Here is a 19,569-nt window from a genome sequence, read left to right on the forward strand (position 1 = left end):
TAGTAGTAACTTACTCTATGATATTTTTCATGTTGTCGTGTGCATCTGTGACTGGTGCAGTCCAAGTATATTGGTCATGAAATAGTTGTCACCAATGGCATTAGATAACCATCACGTTATTTCGTAAATTTATTGAAGTTGAAAATGTGTACGATTGAGTACCTACTCAGTAGTTCTACTGGTTGCGTTTTCGTTGAAAGATCTGACAGTCCTGGGTTCGATTTCTAATTGGATTGTGTGCGTACATTGTTGAGAAATCTCATAGTAGGACGAAATAGCTGTCCAATGCTCTCTGGATTCCAGTGATACGCCCAATGAGATCAATGTGTCATGAATTTAACTTACAAGTATAGTTTTTATTAGTTTCAGTCTTCTTTTGATACACTTCATATTTTCCAGATATTAAGAACAGACACTGACTCATGTTTGTTGTATTTGTTTACTATTAATATGACCAATGGAAATTTTGTTATCAATCTTTCTTTCTCAATTACATTAATTATTTTCAGTCATTCAAACTATTCGATTGTCATTGTCCAATGCTTTTAGTTATATTCAGCCACACCACATACATATCAGTGGTCGATTTTTTCCTATTTGATTGCGGTTTATTGAATTTACTTAATTTTCTGTGCCAGAATTGTAAAAATAAGAATAATAACTGTCTAATCGTTAAAATCATAAGTTTATGCAGATTGTTCATTTTGAAGACAGTTTACATTATTAACAGATTTTAACTTTGGACAACTGTTGTAAATCAAAGACTACTTGATGTTAGTAATTTTGAGGGACTCATCGAAACTGCACACTTGCAGCCTAAACACTTGTCGGACTTAGAACTTTCAGATATCAAGGGCAGACTTAAGTATTGGGTGTAAATTATTTTCAGCCTAGATAATTTACACAAGCTTCCAATACTAATAGTGGTGATAATATGTTTGTGTTAGTGATTAACTACGGGAATAATTCCCTAATTTATAGTGTGAATTTAAGGTCTTTTGAGTTCAACTATGTTGGTTGTGAAACATATATCACCAGTGTTATTGAATGATCGTTGTGCGATATCATAAATTGGCTGAAATTGGGAATATAAATTGTTGATTCCCATTTCAGTCGTCTAAATCGTAATGAGCTTGTCGCGAATATTAGAAATCCCGATTTCGATATCTTTTTGGACCTTATGTGTGTGTGCACCAGTCAGTCAGTCAGTCAGTCAGTCAGTCAGTCAGTCAGTCAGTCAGCTACAACGTAGGACCAGGCACATATGTGCATCGGTCCAGGTTGCCATACCTCATTAACACAGCACGATGAACACCGGATTCATAGGAGTGGTTAGGTCAAAGGTGGTAATATATAGGAGAAAGATTGCATATAAGGATATAGTATAGGAAGAAAGAATTAGTTAGTAGGAAGAAAGATATGAAGCGATTTTAATCTCTTAGTTTAAGGGAAGACAGGGAGTGTATACACCTACGCCATTGTGATCAATTCTGAGCCATGTCACCAAGAGTCTCTAACCATTGGTTACGAAAGTCACGCGAACCCCAACCAAGTAGTCTGCATCTACCAACATGGCTCAGACTAGAAGTTAGTGACTTCAGGCACTGATGCCACGTTTTGGTTTGGCCACCCCTAACTTTCTTCCAACCATCTCCAACACCGGTTAGCATTGCACGTCGTGGTAATCGGTGTTCAGGCATACGTAACACGTGGCCCAACCATCTCAGTTGATGAAGATTAACAACCTCATCAACTGATTTACCATCATTCCCTAATACCCTGTGTCTAACCTCACTATTACTTACCCGGTTATCCCATCAGACGCCAGCAATATTTCTAAGGCATCTGTGGTCAAATACTAGTAGCTTACGGGTGTCTTTTACTCTTAAAGGCCATGTTTCGCTGCCGTAAAGTAAAACAGAACGGACTGCCGCTCAGTATACTCGTCCTTTTATTGATAGACGGATATCTCGCCTTCGCCATAGGTGACGTAAGTTGGCAAAAGCCAAGCGAGCTTTTCGAATCCGTACTGAGATTTCGTCAGACACCAACGCATTAGAGCTGAGCAGACTTCCAAGATAAGTGAAGTTGTCGACGCGTTCGACTACTTCACTCCCTATCCTTAGTTCAGGTTTTGACGCAGGTCAGTCCTGAAGCAACAACTTGCATTTAGAGGGAGAGAAGTGCATTCCAAACATTCTGGGATTGTTGCTTAGTGCTACCAGAAGACTCCGCATTTTGTCAGCGTCTTCACCAAACAGGACTATATCATCTGCGTATTCTAATCCGACGAGTGGACCTCGTGATAGGAGATCAATACCCGAGAATTCAGTCGACGAGAATGTTATTTCCACTAGTAGATCTATGATGAAGTTAAACAAAAATGGAGATAGTGGACAGCCTTGATGGACACCACTTGAGGTTGCAAAAGCAGATAACAGTTCGCCATAAGCCCTGGCTCGACTAGTAGTGTTCGAGTAAAGAGCCTTTACAAGGTTTATGTACTTCTGGGGTACGCCTTTCAATGACAGACACTGCCACAGAATCTCGCGGTCTACCGAGTCAAATGCTGCTTTTAAGTCGAGAAAGGCCACCATTGTCGGACGCCGATAAGTATGCCTGTGTTCTAGAACGTGACGAATGGTGAATATGTGGTCGATGCAGCCACGACCAGGTCTGAAGCTAGCTTGGTTCTCTCGTGTTTGCAGTTCACGAGTCTTAGTTAGGCGTCTAATAATTATCGAGGCTAGTATTTTAGATACTATATTTGTTAAACTAATCCCTCTGTGGTTGTCACAGGATGATTTTGACCCTTATATATTGGGACGATAAGTGATTGCGACCAGTCAGATGGAATAACGTCTAACTCCCAGATCTTAGCCAAAATATTGGTCAACCTAATCGCCAAAATTGGAGCACCATCCTTAAAGACTTTTGGCGCCAATCCATCTGGACCAGCTGCCCTTCCTCGTTTCAGATTAACTATAGCCTTTGGAACTTCAGCAAGAGTTGGGGGACCTACTTCAATGTTCCATTCACATTGTCTGGGAATGGAGGGTAGTTGTAGAGTAGCTGGAGGCCAGCTGAACTGTCCCCTGAAATGTTCCGCCCATCGTTCTACACGTCTGGACTGGGAGCAGATGACGGTGTCGTCTTTTTCCAATATTATCTCACTTACACTTGACTTATTGATTCCAGTTTCTTTTATTAGTCTGTAGAGCTGTCTTGTGTTCCCTATAGTCGCCGCCTTTTCCATCTCTTTTGCTTTCGTTACCCACCACTGCTCACGGTCGTTTCTTAGACTTTTTCTTAACCTAGATCTGATTTGTTGTCGCTCTTCATCATGTTCGGAACCTGATGAGACGAGTTTGCGAGAATCCATCAGTGTGATAGACCTTGAAGAAATCCACTGGTTCTTTGTAACTCTGTGATTTAAGTCACCAATAGATATCACTTCTGTTTCCACAGCTGATTGTATGCCTTTCCAAGCAACTTCTGGGTCAACCTCGTCTTCAGAACTACCTAAGTGTGACCTCAGTTGTTCCTGGAACCTACTTTTGGTTTTCTCGTTACTCAACTCAGTTCTAATGGGTCTTTTTAATGTGGTTTTTTTGCGTCCAGTGAGGAGCAAGCAGATGCGTGCCCGTATTAGGGCGTGGTCGGAGTTCAAGCAGGTACTCCAGAATGAGCGACAATCTTCTACCGACCCTCTCCAACGATGACTGAAGGCAATGTGGTCTATTTGAGTCCATCGTTTGTTTGGTGTAGGGAGTCGCCATGTTAGACGATTTCTCTCCTTATGCTTAAAATTAGTGTTTGCTAAAAATAAACGATTGTCTGAGCACAATTGCAGCAGACGATCACCATTATCTGTTCGCTGTGTCGGAATACTAAAATATCCACCTAAATGCCTTTCTGTTTGGTTTAAGCTACCTATCTGAGCATTAAAGTCTCCCCCTATGAGTACTATGTCTGAGCTTTTATCTTCTGTAGAAGTTCAGATAGCTTTCTGTAAAATTCATCTTTCATTTCATCTGAGCTGCAGTCAGTGGGAGCGTAGGCAGAAACGACGAGAAGGCAACGACGTGTGTCCCTATCCTTCCGAGTTCTTACGGAGCCGTTTAACTGAACAGCACATAGACGACTGTTGACGGGTATCTACTCTAGCAGTGCTTGTTCGGCCCTCATGCTTAGTGCTATGCCTAGTCCTACCAGTCCACGAGAACTGGCCATCGGGTCACCAGATACACGGAGGGTGTATCTCGTTGGCTGTCCGTTTTGCTGAGGTGAGGTCGAGTGAATGACCACACTGGAATCCTGTATGCGTGTTTCAGAGACAACATACATCAATGGTACGAGATTCTAGGGTTCTAGCCAAGGAAACCTGTTGACCGATTTGACATAGGGTGCGTACGTTGAAGGCTCTAATGTGTAGTTTGGAGCGAGGTTTCAGTAGACCTGGGACAGTGTTTTGAGCACTAGAATCGTTGGCTATGGTGACATTTGAGGAGGAAGCCGAAAAAGGAAATTTAGAGGTGAAAGTCGATGTAAGAGGAATAATAGAAAGTGAAGACGGAGGTTGATTATGAATACAATGGTCTTGAGTGCTGTTAGAGTTATGAGGGCGGTTATCACTTCCCGGTTGCCCACACCATGGAAGGGTTGTTCTGGAGGTACCTGAAAAGGAAATTGGGTTAGAGGCGGTCTCAGTGACCCGGGAGCGTGACCGCAGTGCCCAAGGGACAACTGCTTGAGGCCGGTCACACACGACCTTTTTATGAGTAATTTTTGTGTTAGCTCCGTACTTTTTGGGACCTTACCGCCGGAGACGGATATCCGTGGGATAAGGCGAGGTGTGCATTTTTAGGGTCGACCTTTTCTAACCCCACCCCTCCTTGTGGGAAGGCAGCATCGCTGTCATGCTGGTTGTCTGAAGGAAACACCTTACTGTTGTCACACCTCTGTACAGTCAGCAGTACGACCTCGCTTTTGGACCTTGGGTTTGTTGCTTTAGTCTTACCGCTCTTCAACCGACTTGTCTGACATGGTAGGACCTTGAGGAACGGTTGTTGCAGCCAGTATAGTTCGGTTGCTTCATCACGATTAGCGAGCTCGACCACCACGTCAAGGTAGCAACAACGGTTTTACAATAGTTTATCTCATCTGGATCATTTTGTATTGTACATTAGCTTTAAGATCATCTGGTTAGTTCCGGTCAGCTAATTTAACATATTGAAAGATCAAATTATTGTATTAGTTGATTAATGATCATTCATTTCATGTTATTTCGTTTGACCTTGATGTTAACCTCACGACAATTACATTTAGGATGTTGTTTTGGGTCACTAATGCTTTTGCTTTACACGAAATCATTGTAATAATTTGAAAATTCTTTTTAAATCCCACTTCCATTTATTAGTTAGTAATGCAATCATACTGTTAGGTTTACTTCTCACTCCAAGCACTTAATTAAACCCGTGGGGTGTATGCTTATACATGATTCTGGTTTACGAATCAAAGAATAACATTGGGGATAATCCGTGTCCATTTCAGTGTTTAGATTGTGATTCATAGTTTATTAAAAGGAGTTAAGTAGAGCGGTGCAGTGTGATGGTCGATGTCCGAAATCGAGTACTGATACATGATGTGCTACGCGTTTAGCCAATGAAATGCACTTGTCCTTCAAGTCACTACTGATTGCCATCGACTGACCTTCTCATTAGGCTAATTCTCGTTGGCTTGACACATCATCTTTCCCTCCTGAAAAATAAGTCTTGCTCCTTGGATTCAACTGAAAGCGTTGAAGAAAATGTCGTTTTCTTGATGATCTTCTTGGGGTCTGGCCATCACTTCTTCTGCGCTGATCTTGTCGTCCCAAACTGACTGTATCAACTAAGTACTCTAGTTGCAAGTTCGAGTTAGGGTGTTCTTTATCCAGATTTAGTCTGTTGAGGATGTGATTTGCCATATCACGATGAGTCGGTGGTGTTTAAGGTTTTTGACTTCAATCACTAAGTTGTCATTTCAAATCTCTTTCATCCTATTTTAGTTTAGCCTACCGAACAGCTTCATTAGCTTTCACATTCAGAGTGCGGCTCACACCCATGTACACAAATTCGTGCCGTATAAATGAGTTATTAATAATGTAAAAAGGATTATACATGTAAAATTTTTTTTAATATGATAATTTCATTGTAAAAGGTACAATGAACTTCGTATTTCATGTCATAGAATTTAATAAAGTTTCAGTTTCTGTACAAAACTAGTCGTTAGATATCGAATGTTTCTTTCATGACTCCTCACTTGTTATCTTTTGAATTTTCTAATTTACTAAGAAGTCAATCTCTTTTTTTCAACTCACTTACCGGAGTGCTTTCTTAAACCTCCTCTTTTTCAACTGACATTTTCATTATAAGCAAAGATAGATAGTGGCTAGCAGTGGAATCCAGGACGCGCGTTTCGTCCTGTTTGGGGCTCGTCAGCTGGATGTACCTGCATCTCAGAGTTGATGTTCACTCTGGGACTCGAACTCAGTACCGTTCGCTTCAAACGCCATTGCGTTATCCACTTAGCTACTGAGTCCTGATGGCAACTTGCTTGTGCAGTGGGGTGAAGTTTAATTTCGATTTCAGTCCTAAAACATCAATGGGAAGATTCAAGTAAAACAATACCAAGTGAATTAAACTTCACCCCATTGCACAAGCAAGTAGCTATCAGGACTCAGTAGCTGAGTGGATAACGCGATGGCGTTTGAAGCGAATGGTACTGGGTCCGAGTCCCAGAGTGAACATCAACTCTGAGATGCAAGTACATCCAGCTGACGAGCCCCAAACAGGACGAAACGCGCGTCCTGGATTCCACTGCTAGCCACTATCCATCTTTGCTTATAATGCTTGTAAATTAAGGCAATATCGAGGCATACGCACAGTATGCACATATGCCAATAAGAGACTGATCAATTTCAGTCCTAAAACATCAATGGGAAGATTCAAGTAAAACAATACCAAGTGAATTGACATTTTCATTGTTCTGATAGGAATGCTCCATTAACATGAATTACTCTTCTTCGGAACGTCTATATTTCATATTTAAGAGCGGGTATATATGACAAAACAAAACAACAACAACATTTTGTTTACATTCAATTGTCAGTTTATTCTTATTATTCACAGATAAAGGCTAATATTCAATTTTGGAATGGAATAGAAATGGAATATGATTTAAACAACTTATATTTTAATCCAATTAAATTCTATCATATATATAGATTGTAACTTGATAACAACTAAACTATGTTTTTGATAGTCATTATTGAACCTTAAAAATAGTCTTTGACAAGGATAAAGTAAAATGTTCAAAGTGTTTATAAAGGAGTATTATTATTATTATTGTTTAACTGACAGATATGATTAAGTTTCACTGTTCTAATTTATGTAACCGGAAAACGCTCATTGAGACGTAAAACAAGAAAATATGTGTGTATGTGAGATATAGAGGGGTTCAGGGAAAAGAGTTGTTTTGTTTTTTAAAAAAAAATTATTCTCGACTGTTTCATTCAGTTTATGCCACGTTTATTAATGACTTCTAGGACATGGTAAAAAGAATTCAAAGATTCACAGACGTACAAATGTCTATTACTCTTAATCGTAGATTAGAAATGGAATTGTCAAGATGTTGGGAAATTAATCAGGAATAACTGAGATTCATTTATTTATATAAACACATAAATATTGGTATCGAGGGACATTAAAATATATATGCACCACATGTACTATTGAATCTGTCTATGGGCTAGAATGATGCCCAGGTGCCCAAACCAAAGCAGGTGGTTTGATTAGTAGACCACTCCTCGAACCTCTGACCAAGAGGTCCAAACTACAAGACAATGGAACACTGTTAGGAGATGTGGTCTCATGGTAGCCGGTCACCAATGATAGGTCCGTACGCCATTTGTCCACTCAAGATTCTGAAACCCACATGCACCATTGGTTTGGAGTCAGGGATTTCTGACTGTCGCATGTGGATCCTCTATATCCACCAACCCGGTTAAAGCCTAATTCTGTAAGCATACGAAAAGTGCTAGGGGATTCTATAGAAAATTTCAGAAGTTGTTTTGAAATCGACATAATGACTGGTATCAATCGAATGTCCTAAACTGAAGCTTTTTATTATTTTTTTATCATTCTTGGTCAGTCATGAGTAGTGGTATTCAGAAATCCGATGATGTATTTTGGCCAATATAATTGGCTCCGCAACAGCAGTTGAAATGGTAGTTGCACATAGAGGTGGGGGAACTAGGCAATTTATCTTTATTTTGTGAGCTCACTATTCGCCGGTTAAAGAAAAATGAGCATAATCTTGCTGCATTAAGTGTATTTTTGACGTCTTTTCTTATACATCGAATTATTATTTTGCTGGCATTATAACCTTTTTAATGCAGTTTTATGAATAAAGGCTTTTTTGGTACCGTCGGTAATTTTAATTCAAACTTAGTTTTAGACTTATATTTCTTCAGAAGTTTTGATAGGTATCCGCATTCACTTAATAAATCACAAATAAATCTTGATTCCTCTTCAACAGTTAATTTTGCCTATGTGGGTCAAGCTATTGACCAAGTTTCTTTAATTAAACCAATGACCTTTTTAACCAATAACAACCGAGAACACACAACGACTGAATACCCTGATTCCTTTCGACTAAACGCAATTCCTTTTTACCTCATATAACTAGTCAGAAGACTAAGACAACAAGTCTATATGCTTACCATTTATAAACTTTAAAAACTTATAGGATTATGTACATCAATTACATGATCTCAATCCACTTCAAATAAATCAAAATTTTTTTTTACATAACTTGGAGTCATACATGATACAAAAACTGGACAGTGTGCGCATAATTAATTAACGATAAGGCATGTATCAAAAGTTAATACGTTAATTAAAAGCTTATAATTAAGACAATATATGCATCCCATATACCAGTCACTTAATAATTACATAATACAAAGTAGAGATATTAGTTTCTATCCTAAAAGCTATAGATTTCGTGCTAGTTGGCACTCATCAGCAATCTGCACTTGTAATCTTGAAGAGAAATGGTGACCCATACGAGATTAGAACTCGAGTCATTCAGTTTCACAATCCAGTTGCCTAAAGTGAAATTGATGAAACCTGATTTCAATCAATTAACTCAGTGGTTATGAATGTCTAGTGTCTTTTTTAACTGTCAAACCATTATTCTAGCAAAGTAGGTTTCAACCATAAATAATTTTCTTTCTATTCACCTCGTATTTTCATTTCTTTTAGGTTTACACCTATTAGGTTTTATATCACAGAAATTTTTAAAACGATATTATTACATTCGTCCAGCACATTTTATTTATCCTGATGAAAAATCAATTCATGGGAGTCGTTTATGGTTTACCGCTTTATTAAATCGATGTTTACATCGAAAATTATTAGCCATAGCTATATATGTTCAACGTAAAGGTCAATTTCCTCGTCTTGTTGCACTACTTCCTCAGGTATTCTATTCGGTTTTAGTTTTTGATTTATATTGTTGTTTCTCTTCTTGTTCCAAAGAAATGTAAAGTTTATTGTATACCTATACCACAATTACTTGTTAAGGTAGGAGTCTGTGGAGACTTGTCATAATGGACTAGTTTCAACTGATGAGGTATCAAAAGCTGGAAAGTACTAGTCAGTTATTTTTTCTGCTTTTTTGAATTCCCCAGAAGTATAAGCCCAATACTTCACATGCCAATCAATATGACGCATTAAGAACGTTACTTGGTCTTCGCTTTCATCCACTGTTTGTTAGGCTATATGAAATCAAAACCGAAAGCGAAACATTAAGAGGATTTACGGAATCGCATACATTAGTGGCTACTCGGGATTCGATTGTGTTTTCAGCCTATTTTCTATCATTTATGATGAGTTCTATCTAATGTTAAGTTTTTTTTTCGTCGTAAAAACAAAATAGTTTACATTCTTAGTTCAAAGAAACTATTTAAATTGTCGGCTTTTTGTTTCAATATTGAAATATAGATGTAGCAATGTAATTTTTGTTTGTTCTATGCTTAATGTGATATGTGTCTAATCCTTTAGTATCAATCGAATTCTAATAACCAATACGTTTCAAGGTCTAAATGATTTGACATCGTAGTCAAACAGATTAACAACATGAATACACCAAAGATAACACAGGTTGGCATAAGCCTATCTTACTTTTAATACACGTGAATTGATCTCATCACTCACATTACCGCCATGAGCTACACAAAATTACCTAAGTATACGAATTTCTTGACTACTACCTATTCATTACCAAGGGTCAGTTCAGACGCAGGGTCCTACCAGTCTTTTAAAAGTACTTTGCACATGGAAGATATGAAGCACATGCAATACCTACAGGTACTTCATATGGAAATCCTAATTAATTTACATGGACCGAAGAACTATTAATCATTTTGAAAATAATATGTGTTAAGTTTAGCAATACTGACGAGACTCTTAAACTAAAGTTAAGTAAATAAGGTATGAACGTGGGACCTCGTTCTTGAAAATCAAATCGTTTAAGTATTATTCTAATATAGTGCTATACTTAATTCATACTAACATGCGTATATTATTCCTCTTTGCAATCCTTTTTAATGATTATGTGAAACCATATATTTACCAAACGTTTTTTATTCATAGAATATGTGTGATCATTTGGGTTTCGGATTCATTAAAACTACTTTGGTTGTCTATTTATTTATGTTAATACATAAACATTGGTACAAGAGACACCAAATATCTACTATTGTATCTTGTCTAAGTGATATCAAGGTATAAAGTTTGAAGTTTCTAGTTCCATTCCCACTTGAGAGAAGGAGCATTGTCATTAGACACTGTTGATGAATTCTTAAACAACTATTTAGTGCTTTTTGGCTGTCAATTTTTCTCCAGTTTATATCGGGCCATGATAAATTTCATACATAATCAACTGACATACTAAGTGGTTCCTCTCTACTTTATTTATCTAGGCCGAACAGATAAATGATGATGATGATGATGATGATGATGACGGTGCTAATAGAACTCAAACAATACCACCCGGATTTCATATTATATTTTTACCTTACGCTGATGATTTTCGTGATATTGAAATTTCAACGAATGAAATAGGTACGATTATTATCATTATTATTTGTTTTAATTATAGAATTCTAAATTCGGTTCATTTTGTATAACTGATTAATTAATGATAAATAGTACAATTCACTAAGTTAATTTCAGACTTATGTACTAGTCATAGGAAAAGGGTTTTCAGCCGGTACGTCTTAGGTCTAGACCCTTCTCTGCTGATACAGATTTTGTAGTACTGCTTTCGTGGTATTTTTTCAGGGGAACATTTCCAAGACTGCGTTGTTTGATTGAATCTGAAAAATTCTACAATAAATCACAGTCTATAGAATATGAGCAGTGAAAAAGAACTATATTTTAATTCGAAGAAAAATGTACCAAGATACATTGTTTCATAATAATTTAAATAAGAAGGAAAGATTAGTTCAGCGAAGAGTTCTTTTTTCGGCGAATTCATTTTCAAAGCTGTACAATCGCAAATATATATACTTATTTTTACAGGGTGATAATAATACTGATAATAAACTTCTGTTATACATGGTGACAGTGAGGTTAAATAAACAAAGGTATTAGAAAAAAATTTTAAAACAAGGAAAGTTTCATAGTTAATGGCTTAAGTATTCATCGGGTAAGGATGGCTCAGCATGATAAAATAAATAACATAAAATGTTGAAACAGAGATGAAATGTAATCGGAATGATCGTGGAAATAAAAACAAACCGGTTGGGGGTAGAAGATTTGAAGGGAATATGGAAGGTGAAGCAGGTGGCTGTAAAAGAACAAGAGTATGAAGAAAGAGAAAAAAAATTTTTTTAAATACACTAAGACCATGGTAAAAGAAGAGGTTGTACCAGCCTCTTTTGTACACATAATTCTGGTTTTTCAAAATGTATGGCTATTGCCTCGGCAATGCAAAGAAGATGCAGTCTAATTGTCTTAGGCAGGCTTCTACTTACCTTGTAGATGACTTTGAACGCAGAGTCTGTCTTGATTGAGTGACCTGTGTTCACAAGGTGTTCGATTATAGAACTTCTTATTGAGCCGTTGCCTCCTCTTCTTAGCCACGCCGGACAATGTTCTTGAATTCTTTTGGATAAAGTACGCATCGAACGACCTATATACCTAGCTCCACAAGAGCAGGTAAATTGGTAGATGCACATTGAGTTGGTCAGATGCGATAATTTATCTTTCAGATTATTGGTGAACAGTGATCGGCTGGAGAATAATATTCGCAATGTTGCTGCGAAGAATGTTCTTTTTAAAGAATCAGAAATTCTCCTCTTTAAGATGTAAGCGGCTCTATCACCTTTGAAGTCGATGTTCATGTATAAAATTTTCTTTTCTACTGTAATTGTTTGTGGTTTTGGCATTTTCGGCTTCATGTTCTTATCAATGAATATAGAGGGATATCCGTTTTTGATAAGTATCTCTTTTAAAAGGCTCAATTCTTCCTCTACAACCTCGGGGCTACAGATTCTTCGTATTCTTGTGGCGAGAGTTATCATTAAGTTTCTTTTTCGGCTGATGGGAACCCAACTGTGGAAATTTGATAGTTGGCCATTCCACATGGGTTTCCTGTAGATAGATCTTTTTAAAGTACCATCTTGTTTTCTTGTCATATCTACATCAAGGAAGTGAATATTTTGTTTATTATCAGTATTATTATCACCCTGTAAAAATAAGTATATATATTTGCGATTGTACAGCTTTGAAAATGAATTCGCCGAAAAAAGAACTCTTCGCTGAACTAATCTTTCCTTCTTACTTAATGTCATAATGGGTGTATTCCGTTTATCATAATAATTTATCTGGATTTAAATTTTATAGTCAATCAACAGCTAAGTTGTGTGAATCAAGGCATTATCTTTATTGACAGACACATCATTGAGGGATTAGTACCTAGATCACCTAGATCTTGAGTATGAAAATCATCTTACACTTTCTATCCTTCAAATTCATTTATTCTTCTTCAATCATAATTTCATATCTAATGTGTTCTATTACGATTGATAGTGTTGACAGTTTAACTACTCTAGAACTTTTCTTAATAATTTTTAGCTAACGAATCTCAAGTGGATATTGCTAAGGCCATGATACGTAAACTTATGGTACCATTTACTCCTGGACAAATTGAAAATCCAACATTACAACGGTTTTATTCACTTCTTGAAGCATTAGCTCTTAATCGTGAAACTCAATCGGAAGTTGTCGATCATACATGTAGGTTATTGAAAGTTTTTGTTGTTTTACATTGTTCAGCACTAACAGCCATTAAAGACTACACAAGTTTGACATTGCTCACTACTCAGTGGTCAATCAACTGTAAATATTGCAACCTGACGAGCCATCTACAATCGATGTCTGCCCAGCAGCCACACGTCCCACTACTCCCCTCCATCGACAGCGATTGCTACAGCCAACACCGCCCCGTTAGAACACTCTGCTCGACGTCATCTAGCACCAGACTGCCCCAACCAGCGCTTTCTCTCCCGGCCCCTCAATAGTATCCGCTGTCCCCCTTTAGAAGCGACACCAAATGTTATACAACTATTGAAAACCTGGGAGTACTGGGAGTTTGTGTCGTCCTGATATGGGGTTCCACAGCAGTGCAGATACACGGTCGTCGCACCAGGGATTAAACCTTTGACTTCTGATCTCATGCGAATTCTCAACTCCTAGATCACTGAATTGGGTTCTAACGATTTGGATCTCTCAATCGCATTAGTTTCATTGAAATCATGAACCGACCATTGTTAGGACATCATTGAAAACCTGAATAATCTGGACGGCCTTTTCGTCGTAGTATGGGACCGTAGTGGCTGTTACTATGTCAAGCCCACATAAATTATTCTAGCTTCTGGACAGATAATTTATTCATTCATCTCAAGCCACATTTTGACGTTGTAGGTTATTTGCTTATTAGCCCTGACTGTTTTTATATGATCATATGTGTGTTAATTGCTTACCCTATTCATCACATATCTATAACTTATTTTTAATTGATTATAAATATCAAGTCAAGTCGAGTTGACTTACTCGTCTTCTCCACTGCACGTCAGTTCGTTTTGTTTTGCTTCCTTCACTTCGTTTCTCATAATGTCTGTCTGGATCAATGAGTGTATGAGATATGTGTATTCAAAATTCATTCTTGTATTTGGCTTATTTTATCCCGTTGTTCTCTAACGCAAATTAAGTCGATAAGATCTATATGAAGGTTGGCGGCATGTATATTTCGATAACAGTCATCATGTGATTTATTTGGAGTCAGATATAGGGTCACTAAATGACTTCCCGACAGAGAGCATTCACTACCCTACACACGGGAATGGAGTTCAGGATCTTCGGTTTCGCGCAGTAACACTTGACCTGTTGAACACTAAACTGAAATCCAACGGTGTTAGTCTCTAACTTTAGTCAAACAAATGGACATCCAGTGTTTGCAGGTTTTCAGTGATGGCCTAACATTGACCGGTTGATGATTTGATTGAAACTCAACAATCTTCACAAACTCATACTGTTAATTGCCTCAATTCATAGTATCAAGCAATCATTTTCCAATATACTTGATGGGTAACTGGCCCACAATCGACATGGTGAAACATCGCTGGGTATAGATTCTCATCAAAATTTCAAAATTAGTCACTGGTTAGCGCACAGTTATTTGCTAGAGGGGAGGGTAATAATATTACAAATTTATGGAATTAGATACTGCTTCAGTTATTTGGCGGTCATGAACAGAGGTCCTAGATTTAATCCCTGTTGACGTGGTTGTGGATGTACATTACTAAGGAGTCTTATGCAAGAACAAAACAGCTGTTCAATACTTTCAATTAGTCTCTTTTATAAATTTCAATAGAACGATGAGAAAGAGTTAATGTGAAAAATGTGATGTATTTGCACCGAACATCCCGAACAATTTGCTCACATATATACTTATTTTTCAATAGTTGTTTAACCATTAATATTCTATGATGTTAACTATGAAAAACAGAAAATTCGATAAATCACTTTATTCTACTTTTACTCGTTTTCTCCTGTTTTCTTGTGAATCAGTTTTAACATTTCGATGTTGTTTCTCTTCTATTTTTTGTTGGTAATAAAAACATTAAAATTCGATTTTTTGTTTGTTTGAAAAAAAAAAATCATTTTAGTACCTAAATTTGGAGCTATCAAAAGAAGAGCCAGTGAAGAAATTAAAGCATTCAAAGAATGTTTCAATTTAAATAACGAGAGTATATTCAAAGTGAGTAAAGTGTAAAGAAAAAAATCTATATTCGGCACTCAGTAGTAATGCATTTGTGAGTCAATAAAAATTAAATTTGATCAAAGTTGGAAATATATATCACTTGAATTATTAATTAGTCCTGTGATTTTAAGGATCGAGCGTTCTCTGCGAAACCTGAATGTCGTGGATTCGATTTATGTATAGAGTCATGGCGTGGTTACTGATGAAAAGTGTCCCATACTAGGACAAAACAACTTTCCAGTACCCCTTGGTTTTCAATGACGCTTTAAATGAAGTCACTCCGTGAGGAATATCACATTCAAAACATTAGGCTCTTAATTTACCTTTAGTTTCATTAATTTTGAAGCACTGACTTCGTATTAGTTAAAGGACTTAACTTTACAGCTTGGGCTTACTTACTTACTTGTTACTCCTCATAAGGGATAGGCCACCGACCAGGCAGGTGTAAACAGCGAATAATATTAATAGTTGCATGTAAAAGTGTAACTTGAAAGCTGTATATACGACTAAGTGTTTTGTAAGGAGTTACCTTGGTTATATTAATTTAGAAACACATCTTTTGTTTAGCCAGTCAACGTGTAGGTTTATGAATTTGAGTCCTGTCCTACTTAATGACGTTTCAACAGTCCTAGAATGTTTTATTAAGCCTCAAAATTTAATTATTTATTTAATCACTTACACTGTTTTTATGCATTTCGCTAAAACTAATCTTCAAACATACACTGTTATTTGTCAACATAAGGAAACATTTAACGGAACAATTTTAATTTGGTTATTTATTCTCTGAAGAAGTGACTTACACTAAGTCACGAAACGTCAGAAAATCTAATTTTTCTACTCATTGGGATATTACAAATATATTATTTATTTATTTATAACAATCTACCCAATGCTCAATTTATTCGAAATTATCAAATCAAATCTTGGTAATGATACCTATAAGGAAACTTTATTGGAAAGATTATTATTTATTTTATAGTTATTAGAAGGGGTTTTATGGAGGTTTTTTAAAATAGAAATTTCAATAGTTGGAATCATAAGTCAATTGAAGCTAAACCACCATGGAAAACCCGGAAGCACTGGACGGCCGTTTCGTCCTAGTATGGTACTCCTCAGCAGTGCACATCCACGATCCCGCTCTCCGTGAGATTCGAACCCAGGACCTATCAGTCTCGCGCGCCAACGCCTAACCATTAGACCACTTAGCCAGCATCCAACGGTGTTAATGTAGAACTTCAACCAATCCACGAAGTCGCGCCACCGTAAACCATAGTTATTTAACAGTCTTATTAAGTACCGAATTAAGACATCTCTCCATAATTAATTAACAGATTTCGAGGTAATTGACCGTTTTTGATCAGTAGGATACATATTCATAAATTATTCTACAAGAGATCAGTAAATTATGTCATCACTTAATTAGAATATTGAAATATGTGAGAAAATCATCAATATACAAACTAGCTATTATCCAAATTTAATTCCAGTTACATAACATTCACTATACGTTAATAATTTGTTATTATAAACGTGTAACCGATTTGTTCTTTTATTTAAAATACCAAGTCAGTTAGGTGAATTCATAAGATTTCATTTATTGTTGATCTATTAACAAACATTAGTTTGTGAAGAAGATCAAATTCATTCTTGAATATTAGTTAGTGTGAGGATAGCACAAATTTGTTGGAAACTAAGGAACACTTTTTTACCTGTTTTGTTGTAGTATGGGACTCCACAACACTGCCCACTTATGACTCTTCAGTGGTTAAATGCAAAACTTTCAAGTCTAACGGTGAACACATAACTATTTGAATTATTGATATGGCATCTAATGGTATAATTTCAACGGCAATCATTTTGCGGTAATTCACAATATACAGTGTTTACAAATGAGTTAATTGACCAAAACTATCAAATTAGGTATTTATTGTAGTAGTTATGTTTCTGTGAAAGATATTTATGGTATATCAATTGTTAAATGCATAGCGCCGTTTATGTACAGCGCAATAAGAGTATTTTTTAAATTTCTATCTGAACTATTTAGATTTCTTTATGGGGTACTAGTTGGTAACCAGTTTTGATAATACGCTATACTTTATTTGATGACTTTATATGATTTAAGGCCATCACTATTATAATCCATGTGTTGTTTAGGATGTATTCAAGGTTTATTTGTATTGTTGGTAAAAATATTGCTGTTTTCGGGCTTCAAACCACCATTTTTGTATGTATCGTGTAGAAGTGATCCAATAATAGTCTATTAACAGTCTCAGTCACATATTTAAACCCGTCTCCGTTTACTTAGTTATGAGAAACCAAGGTAATATCTCTTATTCTTACATAGTAAATTCAAGTGAAAGCCGATTGTCTCTACATGAACTTACTTACTAAGTTGTATTAAGTTTACAGTTACTTGTTACTAATATTATTGATCGTATTTATTTTATTTTCTCCTACAAACACAGAAACCTCGTCCTTCACAATCCACTTGTAATCAAGAAGCAAAATGTTGTTTATCTGAGATAGAATGTAAAGAAGCTGTTCAATCAGATAGTCTACACAAATATACAATACCTGTATTACGTGAAACAATCAAATCACTTGGTCTCAAAATTTCAGCCAGTAAAAAATCAGATATTATTCAAAAAATCATGAACCATTTTTCAGAAAACTAAATTTTTTGTTTTTTTAATTGTCAGTTTGTCAGCCTTTTTCTGTTGTTTCCCCCAATTTGCCCCGTTCGCTTTCTCTGAAGTGAACACTAGAAGACACGTGAAGAATATCAGTAATGTAACTGTGTATAGACAATAATATTTAAGTGTTTCGCAGTGAACTATTTTTTTCTTTCGAATAACCTTATTACTGTTTATTTTTATAACCTTTGTCCATGACATATTTTTTTGTTATTTTCATAATGTCAAAATAAACAAACAAATTCCAATACTGAACATTCTTTAAATAAAGACTGATCATTGAACATAGTTTTTTATTTTTATTGTTTCATATAATTTGAAAAACTGACCTAGAACAATAATTCAATTTGATGGGATTAAAAAAAACCAAACTTGTCTTATGATTTTGTATAGGAGATTAATATGGTTTGTCTTCTTTTTCTTTGTTTTACATCAAGCTAGTCACGTACAATTCATGTACTGAACATTTCGATTTTTTTATGATAAATAGAATTGTGAAAAGATTTAGTTTCATTGAATTGTTTACTTACAGTTTATTCGTTGAGTACTCAACTTGAGTTTAACATGATTGAATAAGTTTTTGATAAATTGATCACTGAATAGGTTTCCTATCTACTTCCTATAACTATCTGGTATCACAGTATAGTGCAGGGGATGTCGAAACATTTAAACTATTGGTCATATTCTAAAATGATCGATTGAACTCAGTCAACTCTAATAGAATATGATATTAGTCACTATTCAGTGACCAGGTAGCTGTAAAAAAAAATAATAATTCATCTCTACTTCTCCATTTTTCTTGACTTATCTTGGTGATAGTGATTGGGTTGCGTAGTCTTCATTTTGTTTATTTTTCATATACATATATATTTTACGAATAGTCAATACTTGACAGTTTTACATAGTTTGCTACTAATTGTGGACGTTTGTACTTATCACTGTTTGTGATACTTAGAACCACATCATTTAATTGATCAGTTTCTGTTGACCTATATGTATTCTTAAACTGATACCTCAATATTGACTATACCTACGGATTGATTATACTTTGAATAGTGTCTATCGGTGGGACTGATTATAAATGATGAACAGGATCACCTAAACTGAGGTTTTATTCTAGTTGCAGTTTTTCAGCTAGACATATCTACAATATTCGGGTAACTGATATTTATTGTGGGATTTAAATCACCTATTGAAGTGTTTAAGTCGCGATAACCATTTCTTGTAATAGTTCAATCCGTTTTTTGATGATTAAAGATTAATTCAATATGATATTAGTTAATATACAGTGAGTAGTCAATTAGTGTAAATTTATGACTTCTAAAATAAAACTTTTAACTTGATGTTCACATAACAAGCAAGATGGTATTTCTCTTTCATTCTTTCTTTTTTCTCTTCAAGTTTGTCCAGTATTTTTTTCTATTTTTCATTGTAACCATGGTTGTATGCATATTAATTAGGTTACGACTAGTTACTATAGGCTTTTTGTCAGTATTCTATG

General features: G+C 36.0%; 1 protein-coding gene across 1 annotated transcript in view; it reads left to right on the plus strand.

The window, feature by feature from the left end:
• Nucleotides 1-19,104, plus strand: part of XRCC6 (X-ray repair cross-complementing protein 6) — a 63,468-nt gene extending 44,364 nt beyond the window's left edge. The window contains exons 23-25 of the mRNA XM_051216264.1: nucleotides 9,309-9,526; nucleotides 11,030-11,171; nucleotides 13,188-19,104. The gene's annotated coding sequence lies outside the window, so the exon portion shown is untranslated. The remainder of the gene's footprint in view (nucleotides 1-9,308; nucleotides 9,527-11,029; nucleotides 11,172-13,187) is intronic.
• The last annotated feature ends 465 nt before the right edge of the window (nucleotides 19,105-19,569 follow it).

Source organism: Schistosoma haematobium, chromosome 4 (assembly GCF_000699445.3).
Source record: "Schistosoma haematobium chromosome 4, whole genome shotgun sequence".
Classification (NCBI taxonomy): Eukaryota; Metazoa; Platyhelminthes; class Trematoda; order Strigeidida; family Schistosomatidae; genus Schistosoma; species Schistosoma haematobium.